We start from the raw sequence: 12,054 nt of genomic DNA, 5'->3' as shown, positions 1-12,054 counted from the left end.
TTACTGGGCCACAGCTAACTTGCCGTATAGGAAAAGTTATGTTTCACGTATAGTTTTATGTTATTTTACTCATTTTTATTGTAATTCACTGAGGTGGGATGCACGGACAATAAACCGTGTCAAGGTGTTGCGATTCTGGCCTCACATCTCTCTGTCCGCTGACTCCTGTGCAGAGAGCAGCTTCTTACTAGGAGTTAGTGGTGGTCCTTGGCCAAGCTGAGAGAGGCAGGGTAAAGAAGCAATAATTCATGGTCAATGGTTCATGAAGTTTGTAAGCTAAAACCTCTCCTTTCCCATGTATACCAGGAGAAGGTAAACTTGAGGGAGGGAGAGGGAAGGCATTGGGGTTTCTGTAGTGTCTGTACCTTGGAAGGTTTTGAAAAGTTTTGAGAAAAGAATCAACACCGTGTACGTTTATTCTAACATCTCCAGAAATTTAAAAATAAACTTAGCTTTGGGTTTTCAGGAATGGTAACCGTTACAGGGCATTGCCATCTTTGCTTGCCTAGTTTCCCAGCTTCCACGACAATTTATAACCACGTTGCTACCGTCTAAGAGAATTCCAATAAAAATCTGGTTTGAGTGCAGAACTTCGAAGGTTGAGAGGGCTGATCTACTTATCTTCGAGTGATGCAGGCCACAGGCACCTCTAAAAGTTTTTAAGGAAAAAGAGGACTCAAGATCAAATCCTGACAACTTCCATGCGAATTAGGGTACTTCACTATAATACACTGAGTCATGGATTTGGAATTATTCCTTGAGGAGTTGAAATCCCAACTCAGCCACTAGATAAGTATATAACCCTGAGCAACTTCCTTAACTAACCTCAGCTTTACTACTTTTTTAAATCTGTCAAATTGGAATAGCATTATCTCTTATAGGAAAATAGTCCACGTGAAAGTGAATTGCATGTATAAATCCTCAATACATATTAGTTAAATAAGACACCAGAAAGAGTCACTGAAGATTCTTCTCAGACCTGGAAGAGTCTTTAGTGACCATCCTGTCCTTCATCTCAAGGGACAGAGGATGGATAACAGTGATGCGGTCTGAGGTTTTATAGCATTATAGAGATTCAGTCCTGGAAGTTATTAATACCTGACAATATTTACTACAATGCCCTCATTTAAGAATCTTAGGTCCACAGATATTAAGCAACTTCTGGTAGTCACACAAATCAGAAAATCTGGAATTGGGCTGAGACACCAGAATATTCCATCCTAGTTAATGCTTTCCCATGATTTTGTGCTTAAACCTTTATCCTGTGGTTAAAACAGAAGCAGAGGCAGAGGAACGTGGCATCCCTGATGAGTGAAGAAAAGTCCCAGAATTCTCTCCCCAGATTTTACCATTGCCAAAGCCAAAGTCAACACAGTGTAGAAATTCCTTTTGTAGGACAGATGAGAAATGTCCCCTGATCACCCCCACCCAAGACACTAGGATTTACAGATCAAACACTTGAATGAACATCATTGGAAGTCAGCCAGACTATCGAATTCACAAACAGGTTTGTCCCTAGAATGTGGATTCTTTTCTTTTATAGGATCATACTAGGGATAATTATACAATAATTTAAAGCCATTGGCCTCCATTTTATCATTAGGAAAATCAAAACAATGCACGGGATATAAGTTAACAGAGGTCTTGCCGTTTCTTAGACTGCAGGAGCTGATATATTTTCAATACAGTGTTTTAGATGAGTAGCAGAGAGACTTGATATGACCTTTGATTCAAAATTCCTACCATGCTGGGCATTTATATTACCTTTATGTCTCTGGGAAATGTCCACAATTGTAAGACAGTTAGGTGAAACACCCTCACTTATCTGTGGGTACCAAAAGATTTATGCAGTTCCAAGGAGTCTGAGACTCAGAACCCAGAGCGTTCTCCATCGCTGGAGATGGAAATAGTGATAAATGGGTGACATCACCCTAACTTCTACCAGATGCTGTATGGTGTGAACCCAGTTGTCAGATTTGAAACCATTAGGTTCTAAATTTCACCTATCTTGTTTGTTCTGTCTGATCCATAATCCTGATAGAAAAGTCCACAAGCTGGCAGGAAGAGGCAAGAAGCCGCATACCCAAGCTAAGTGCTACAAACGTTTTCTCACTATACTCTCTGGCCAACTGCAATGGAATATTGTCAACTTCTGTCATTCAATCCCCTGTATTTGCTTATACTCACAATAAGTAGACTTCCATTTTTTTCCAGGCTTTGATCATTTTCACATTATTATGAACTGTGACAGGAATACCAGACAATCAGATTTCAAACCTGTCAGCCCACAACATTTTATTTCCAATCTACGATCCTTTTACCAGCTCTTCCCACTTCTGGGTGTCAGGCAGGTGATGCATCTATTGACTGAGCATGAGTTCCCTGGAGGTACCATTTAGTCCTTTGTTAAAGCATGGCTCTCATCTCTTTTGGGTTCCTGGGCGAGTGTCTGTCTGTGTTAGGTTTTGTTTTGTTTTGAGTGTGTGTGTGTGTGTGTATGTGTGTATGAAGTGGAAAAATAACAGTACTAAGACTACCTGTTCAGGCAAGAGCAACTGCCAAATCATCCTCGGAGAAAAGCCAATCTCAGGAGAAAATCGTCCTTGGATTCAGTGGTCATCATTGGGAGCATCTCAGATTTTCAAAGCTTCACAAGATCAAAATGTCACAGCATGATTCTATGTTGTACACACACAGATGATGATTTCTGCCTACCAAACCACAGGCTAAGCAATATTATCTAAGTGTACTTGCTACAGTTTCATCCCGAATGAAGATTAAAAAAAAAACAAAACACTTGTATGTATGTGTGTGTGAATTAAGCCATTCTAAATGATGGTAAGACCAACGTCTCCAGTATACACTGGAAATTTCTTGACATTTGAGTTTTGTAAATAAGAAAAATGAGAGATTTAGAGATTAATATATAGCATCCAACTTCAAATTGTGTGCATTAAAGACATTAGGAGAGTAAACAACTGACATTTACTATCACTAATATTTCCTAAAGATGGGACATGTTTTTTCTTTTTTAAAAAATTATTTATTTATTTAAATTTTTATTTTATATTGGAGCATAGTTATTTAACTATGTTGTGTTAGTTTCAGGTATACAGCAAAGTGATTCAGTTACACATATACATGTATCTGGTACATATATACAATGGAATATTACTCAGCCACTAAAAAGAATGAAATAATCCCATTTGCAGCAACATGGATGGACCTGGAGATTATCATACTAAGTGCAGTAAGTCAGACAGAGAACAACAAATGCCATATGATATTGCTTATATGTGGAATCTAAAAAAAAAAAAAAAAAAAGATGGGACATTTTTATACCAGAAATGGTAGGAAATACACAATAATAATTGTTTAAAGTAAATGCATTTGACTTTCTGAACACTGTTTTATTGTTTTCATTTTGTCAGGGATGGCTTAAAATTTAGACATGGGCCACAAGCAGACCTATGCTTCAGAAACACTATGTATTTTCTCCATTCATGACAAAACTAAATTTCCACCCTCAAAATTGAAACCAAAACAGCATTTAGAGAATGACCATTTTCACCTCTGCTGATTCAAGGGAAGTTATGCAATGACATTTGCGATTACTTTAATTAGCTAGTAAAACACATTTGACTCTAAAGGTATCATTAAAAATTCCCCTTTGTAATCTAATCTAGTTTCAGAGCCTACACGTGCTTTTCTGAGTTCTCTTTCCTCTCACAAATATGTTTTTTTTTTTTTTAAATGAACTTGTTTGGCTTAGAAAAATAAGAGAATACCTAATCAGTTCTTACTGTTTCTACTTAAAAACAGGTTTATTTTCTGGGGAGCAGGGACCAACCTATTCCAAATTTGTTCTTCTTTCCTCCAAGGGAATGTAAATTTGGTGTCTAAACAATGTGGCCAGGCTAAGGGGAAACTTGCAGCTAGAACTGAGCCCAGTGCTTTGAAAATTCCCTCCTCCTTGGTTTTCCCCTGCATCGGCTGACATTTTTCAGGACAGAGCTCCTGATCTTTCAGGAATTATAGGACCCAAAGGACTGCAGGCAATTTCTTTGACTAGTAGAACCTCTTTAGAGTTTCATAACTGAGACCTGTTCTTTAAAAAAAAAAAAAAATCATCTTTTGCACTTTTGCAGTGGTTTCATTTGGCAGAAAATAGCTCTTCCAGATCTGTTACAAATTACCCATGGAGTTTAAACAGATTGAGGGCATTTTATTTGAAATGCTACTTTTCAAGTTTCTCAGCTTGGGCTGGTGCTTGTAGGAGACAAGATAGCTAAGTAAAAGTTTGAGAAATGGATGTACAGGCCAAGACCCTAGGAGGTTTAAACATTTAAAAAAATGTTTTTAGTATTCTCATATCCAGTTCATTTAAAACACTGCCATTGGATCTAAACATTTGTGGTGAATTCTCTTATAAATGCATCAGACAATGTGAAATTTCAAGCTTTTCATTTGAAATTAAAAAAAGGCTAAAATCAGGAGTGATAAAGTACATTCTCACACACCAGGATTGTCATTTTTATATCACATTTGCTCTTCATTAGAAAACAAGCTGTCTTAGCCAATAAAATAGTTCATGGTTAACCCTTGCATCTGTTTGTCCTTTGATTTTTTTGTGGGATTTTTGAGAAGATCTTGAGTGATTTCAGTCTTTCAGTTCCCTCAAATTATCAAGGAATTGAGTCACACATCAAGGACCCAAGTAAAACCCTGTGCTTCTGTTATAACTTAGCATTGTAATGGTAACGAAGGGAGAAGGTGGATAGAGATAAAATATGGAATTTCAGAACCCAGACATCACAGCCCAAATTACACAAGCATCTCTAAGTTAACATACTCTCCTTTTGTTAGTAAATGCTTCACCCCTCCTTTGCAGTTACTCCATTCATGGTACAGGTAGTTGAAGGTAAAATATTGTACGAGTCATCATGTCGGCTGCCCAAGGCATCTCTGTTCTTGGGAATAAACTTCATAATTTTAATACCGACAGTGGGCATGTATTGAGTGCCTTTATGGTACCTGGCACTTACTCAATTCTTTGTATGCATAAAATAAATTAATCCTCACAATTCTATTATCAATAGTTCCATTTTACAGATGAGGAAACTGAAGTTCAGAGAAACGAATATCATGTGGGTATCCTCCACCCAGGAGGTAGACCAGAAGAGACTTTGAAATATATACTTTTGACTTTTGTGCTCGAGTTGAGGTCGGAAGAAGTTGCCTGTCTCAGAAAATATATATACTGACACCAGTTTTTCCATTTATATTTCTGAAGGCTTCTAGGAGCATGGAGATGAGTGGGAAAATATAGCGAGCAAGGTAGGCAGAGAGAACTATGGCCTCAGTGCTCTACATGCTCTGCCTCCCTTCCAGCGCCTCCCAGATAGACAACTCATCTCCCATACATTTTTTCAGACTGATCTCAGGCTAGCATCGTTCAGGAGAACTCCCTGTCTCATCAACTCAACCCTCGCTACTCTGCACCTGCCTTGTTTGAATCATAGTCTCAAACTATACTTGGTGTGTAGCTTCAGAAACAGCTTCTTGTTTAGTTTACATCACTTCTAATTTGCAGTCAGAAAATATGTTCCTTAAGAGTAGATGTCAGGGCTTCCCTGGTGGCACAGTGGTTGAGAGTCCGCCTGCCGATGCAGGGGCCACGGGTTCGTGCCCCGGTCCGGGAGGATCCCACATGCCGCGGAGCGGCTGGGCCCGTGAGCCATGGCCGCTGAGCCTGCGCGTCCGGAGCCTGTGCTCCGCAACGGGAGAGGCCACAACAGTGAGAGGCCCGCGTACCACAAAAAAAAAAAAAAAAGAGTACATGTCAGATCTTCTATTTCCGTTGCCTTCGCCTGCCCCCAACCACTCTCCCCAATGCTTAACCCTGGACTTAGAGCAGTAATTGTGAAATACGTACTTTCTTCTGTGTGATTATTCTAGGTCTCAGCCAAAAGGAATGGGTTTGAGTTCTGGCAAAATGAATATGTGCTATAATTTAATTTTTCCATTGGAAGTGTAAGGAAATAACACATCTTACATGATCTTTTAGAAAAGGCAGGCAATGTTCTGGCTTTTGTGGAAACTCTGCAAAAGGCAGAATACTCTCCACCCAACAAAGAATGAAGAGGCACCTGTTTTTTCAGAACAGTTTTCTTATTCAGAAGCCTATTGAAAAACAACTTGTACAAAGTCATTAAGTCAACACGAATTGAAGGTTTTCAAAACTTCTGGGCTTAAGTCTATCACTTTGTGAATTTAGAAAATTCATTACCATTTTTAATCTTCTTTTATGTTAAAAATCCAGGCAAATTTAATCAACTTTCTCCCTTTGTCTCCCCCCTGGCCCACTACTAAAAAGAGAATTTTTTTTTTTTAATTAAAAGAAAAGAAAAGAAAACACTCCTTGCTACCAGTTTCTGAGCCAACAGAATACTCAAACAAAGAATATCAGTATTATGAAATACTAGAAAAGGGATTTTACATTCTGGGATGAGTGTTAAAGCTTCTGCTTTACTTCTAAATAAAGTTGAGCCAGGACTCATGTAATTAATCTGCTGAGTTTCCTGAAGATATCCTCTACTATCTGGGGAAAAAAAGTATTTCCTGTATCAAAAGCATTTTTAGTAGCTCTTCTAGTGAAAACAGAATGGTCAGTTTTACTTCCCAGTCCAATGTGCCAAAATTGCTGGGAAAGTTTTTTTCTCATTGTTTCAGCATTAAGTCAACATTTGAAAAATGGATACTTTTTTTTTTTTTTTAATTCAAAGGATTAATATCCAGGTCATGGGTAATAGAAATCTCACCAGCTTTGGTGCATTGAGCTTATGAAATTGAAACAAGTGGCTCTATTCATTATTAATAAAAATATATGGATGTGTTTAAACTAAATATCAAAGTCCTGGTTGAGTTTTAGGGACCAAGTGACTCCGTGATATAAGGCCCCCTTGCTGCCCTTTTATGATTTTCCGCAAAGCTCTTCACACAATTTACAGCCTTGTAATCAGTGGGGTCCTATAGATCAAGGTGTAAGGAGGGTAAAATATGTTTTGTTAAACAAAAATTGTGAAACACTCCATTGTGGCGTGTAAATTATTATTTCTTCCCTACTTTTCTGCTTTCAGATTTATAGCATTTATCTGACACTGTTTTTGTATAGAAGAAAATCCAGTTATTTACATGTATTTAAGAGAGAGCTGTGGCGTAAAAAATATCTTCACTGAGATATTAAACCCTTGAACCCAACAGCACAGCTGTCTCTGAGGGATGTGGTGTCTGTTAGTTGTTAGTGCATTAAAAGGAAGTATCTCCACAATGTATTTGTACAGGAATTAGCAAGGTAATGGGCACATTTGTTAAATGCATCACATAACTAAATAGTTAACTTATTTTTATTGCAAAGAAAACTGGACAGGACAAACAACAAACTTTTCACTTGTGAACCTATTATTTTAAAATAGGAAAACAATTTTTCCATATTTGCCAAACCTTATTTGGATTCACTGAAAATCAGGTAAATTATTTGCCCAGTGCTCTACATTATTGGATCCAAATGTTTGGAAATGTGGTTAATTTTAGGCTTTGCATATATAAATCATAAAATACATGAAAAGAGTATTTTCTTGTTAATCCAACATTCTGGATCTCTTCCTAACATGGGATGCTGTATTGACATTAACTTGAATGGGTGCCACTGGTTGGGAGTTAGATAAGAAATGGGAAAGGGGAAATTGGCAAAGAGATCTTCATTGTCATGAATTAATATTTAAGAGATGGTTATGAAGAGACAAGTCTGTCAGAGTGTGAGAGGACTAACACTAAAAAGAAAGTATTTTCAATTACTTCAGAATTATTTCACATTATTAATTAATAGTAATACTACATACATCAAAATATCCTTTGTTAAGTCTGTCTTCTCTGTTAGGCTAAGTACCTTACTTGCATAATCTCATTTAATCCTAGTAAATAATTCTATAAAACAAATATTATTCTCCCATTTTGCAGTGAACAAACGAAGTCTTACATTTCTATAAATCATTCTCCATAGGTTTGCTTTTTTTCTTTTTAAATTTTTAATTTACTTTTACTCTTTAAATTGAAGTGTAGTTGATTTACAATATTATATTAGTTTCCAGTGTACAGCATAGCGATTCATTTTTATAGATTATACTCCATTTAAAGTTATTATAAAATAATGGCTCTATTTCCCTGTGCTGTACAATATAACCTTATTGGTTATCTATTTGCTTCATAATAGTTTGTATCTCCTAATTCCATACTCTTATTTTGCCCCTCCCCTTTACCTCTCCTCACTGTATCCAGTAGTTTTGTTTTCTATATCTGTGAGCCTGTCTAAAAGCATAGACGTTTCAATAAATGATGCTGGACATCCACATGCAAAAAATAATGAATCTAGTCACAGACCTTACACTTCTCACAAAAATCAATTCAAAATAGATCATAACCTGCTGTATTTCCATAGTGTAGCGGTTATCACGTTCGCCTCACACGCGAAAGGTCCCTGGTTCGAAACCGGACGGAAACAAAATAGATCATAGATATAAATGTAAAATGTAAAACTATAAAATTCCTAGAAAATAACATTGGAGAAAATTTAGGTGACCTTGGGTTTGGTGATGACTTTTTAGATACAAAACTAAAAGCATGATTTATGAAAGAAATAATAGATAAGTTGAACTATTTTTAAAAAACTTTTATTGGAGTATAGTTGATTTACAATGTTGTCTTAGTTTCAGGTGTAGGTGTGCTTCTGAATGGAGAAGGCCAGAACTGCCCCTCGTCAGAGCCTGAGTTGTTCATTGTCGTCCTGCCACAGCTTTGGCCTCTGAACTTCATCCCCACATGATCCTGTTGTTTGGCATTTTTTCCAAATTTTTCTAATAAACGAAACTGGTTTAACTTTTGTTGTTGCTTCTAGAAATTCACCTAAGAGTCTTTACATTCTTCAATGGAACAATTCTTGTTAATGTTTAACATTAGTGTCCTTTCTTTTCAGAAGATAAGCTATCTGACTGGGGGTCAAGCTTTCCAAAATTTATGTGAGTTCAGTTAAATTATTCTTGAAGGTAAATTGGAGTAAAGTGGAATCTCTGGTTAATTTTACAAGATAAGGCAGGAAGGGGCTTTGGATCAATCAAGTATTTGCTCTTCTTCAGTTTCAGTCATTGTGCTGGGCAATTTATTTAAACTTCAGAAAAAGCTGGTTAGAATGGCTACGTGAATCCCATTCAAGAGAAAACTTACATTCAGAAAAATAGGCTTGAAGCTGCCTGCATGAGGCTAACCCAAGATCATCTGATAGTGGGGCCCCTTCTGCCTCATGTTCTCCTTCAAAGCAAACCCAAAGACACATATATCTTAGATTATTTATCTTTTTGTCCCTTGGGCCTTTTCAATGTCTTGTCAATCCACTCAGTACTTCAAGCATTGCAATCTTGCTTTCTTAATAGATGAGGCAAATACCAAGAGTTTATTACATGGGAAGGATAATAATGATTGATAACATTAGTATTCAGGAATTGATTTCACAAAACTAATATACTTTTTCCTTTTGGTTGAAAAGTTATTAGAAATCTAAAGGCCTTGCTGAACAAAACGTTGGAAAGATAGAAGTGTTTTTATAATTAAGCCATAGTGCTTTGATTTTATGTTAAATAGTTTAGTGAAAACTGAAATGCAATATGTACCAAAATGAATCTTTTTTCCCAGTGCTGTAGCCTATCATATTTCATGTCTGTTTAACTTTGAGACATTGAAAGAAAATGAACAGAAATGCAAATATACTCCGTAATGATTATGTTTTTCTTTTTCTCCATATATTCTCTGCCTCTCCATAAAGACGACATAATTTCATTAATTAACACAAATGGTCATAAAACACACCACTTGCCAGTGTTATTCCCAGTTAATGTTTCTATAATGTTGCGTAATGTGAAATTTTTGCACAGCAATACTCAGCCAGGACTGTCAACAGCTGAATTACCATGTGTTGGCAGTATCTGTTAAAACTCGATCAGTGTACATCCTGTGAATAAGATGTGTGAAGCATGTAATAAAAGAAAGATGACCTATCCTAGATAAAATACATTTACTTCTCACTTCTGCTGTTAGTAATAGAATTTAGCCTACCTTACAGTAATTTAAATCAGTGCCCTAAGGCACTGAATAATTAGGTATTTCCCTACCTCATAACAAAAGGCCCTGACATATTTTTCTTCTGTTCGTTCTGTGCCTTTTGCTATTTTATCGTTTTTGTTAAAAAAAAAAAAAAAGCCTTAGAAGGGGATAGAATGAAATGGATTGGTTCATATAAAGCTTATAGAAGCCATTTATGAAATCATTGTCCCCAGAGTTAGCATGAATCCTGTTTACCTCAAATATCATTACCCTCTTTGCCAGGAACACTGACAAGCTGAATAAATATATAAAGGGGGAATCTTGGAAGTGGGTAGACAGACTGGTGACTCATGAAGGGGTCAGAGCCTTTGCTATTTTCTTAGAAACAGATCTCTTTCCCTGGCTGCTATGGGGAGGAAGTGATGATGGAGAACGGTCAGTTCCAGAGCGATGTGGTGGAGGCAGCTGGAAGGTCAAGGGTTAAACATGTGCTATCTCAGCTATGCTGGGTGCAATAACAACATCAGGCACCAGAGAATGATCTATCAGGGCAATTAGTCAAACAGGCCTTGTGGTAGCCCAGATAGGTCTGGCTCTGTTTGCATCTGTTTATCAGTCTGAGATAAGAATCCTGTGAACCTTTTTGTTACCTTGAGAAAGTAGACACCTGGAAGGTAAACATAAGACAACAGTATCTTTAAAAATTGATTTTGAAAAATGACTACAGCTCCTAGATAGGATTAAATAATCTTTATTTCTGGCTGTTAAAAAGAAGATGAAAAAGAATTTCTTTGCTTGTTTTTTTTCACCTACTTCTTAGTCTATTATCCCAAGAGCAGACGTTACAGAATTGGACTTCTTTTGATCAGATATGGAACTTGGCCCAGAAGCCCTAGGAAGTGGGGAAGATAATTTAGATTACTGTGGTTTTTCTTTTTTCCCCAAGATTTTCCTGTAAATACCACGCTTTGCTGTAGTTCATAAACTGACCTAAGCAATTAAAACATTTGTCTCTCTTCGTTCACATTGGCCTGATTTCTCATCTGATTTCAAACTCCTAAAGGACACTGACAAAATCTTTCTTTTGTCCTGATGTGATCATACCAAGTCACACAAGAGTCAGAAACTTTTGAAGGGGATTTCATAAGAACTATCTTACGAAATTGATCTGTAAATTTAATTGTAGTAAAAAACAGAATTGGAACTTTTCCAGGTGATAGTGAAGATTTATTTTGAACAACAATTTGCTATGCCCTGAATATGCATAGTCACACCTCTGTACCTTTGTTCGTGTGTTTCCCTGTGACTACAATATTATTCTATTTCTGTCCACATTGCCATGAAACTGGATTCTCCCCAAAGCATATCCAGAAGAGGAACATGCCTAGGTCTTCAACAGCAGCAAGACAATTGATGGGGGATTTTTGTACATCTTTCCTAACCCAATTTGGATTTAATTTATGATCTAATGGTCCCATCTGGTGTTACAATTTCTGGTTATCTTCAGATCTAGTTTCTTAAGTAGTACCCACATTCCATTTTTCCAGGACAGCAAAGCATACTTGAATAAGAAGAGATTCTTTTTTCCAACTTCTCATTTATCCTGCCCTAAGAAAAGCCAAGCCTAGGAGTTAGCTACCCAGATGTGTGCAAGAACCATTTTTATTTCTGTGACAGAAGCTATCTATGTGACTTCGGGGAATTTATTTAATCTCTCTGAACTGCACTTGTTCTCCATGTATAAATTGAGAATAAAGGTAGGACCTGTTTCATGGGGTTCTTGTGTGGAATCAATGAAAATGCATGCAGAGATGCCTCACATGGTGTTTAGAATACAGGAAGCACTGTATAAATGGCCCTGCTGTACCCACCATGCAGTACCTGTTTAGCAGATCCATTGAC

The 12,054-nt window shown here is 37.0% G+C and overlaps 1 non-coding gene across 1 annotated transcript; it reads left to right on the top strand.

Moving 5' to 3' along the window:
• The first annotated feature begins 8,487 nt into the window (after window positions 1–8,487).
• On the top strand, window positions 8,488–8,560 carry TRNAV-CAC (transfer RNA valine (anticodon CAC)). Its single transcript has one exon. It is a non-coding gene; the product is annotated as a tRNA-Val (tRNA).
• Window positions 8,561–12,054: the final 3,494 nt, after the last annotated feature.

Source organism: Delphinapterus leucas, chromosome 2 (genome assembly GCF_059928025.1).
Source record: "Delphinapterus leucas isolate spDelLeu-1000000601 "Yukka" chromosome 2, BTC_Dleu_Yukka2, whole genome shotgun sequence".
NCBI classification, from domain to species: Eukaryota; Metazoa; Chordata; class Mammalia; order Artiodactyla; family Monodontidae; genus Delphinapterus; species Delphinapterus leucas.
Note: the sequence above shows the minus strand (reverse complement) of the source record. Positions and strands in the feature narration are given on the sequence as shown.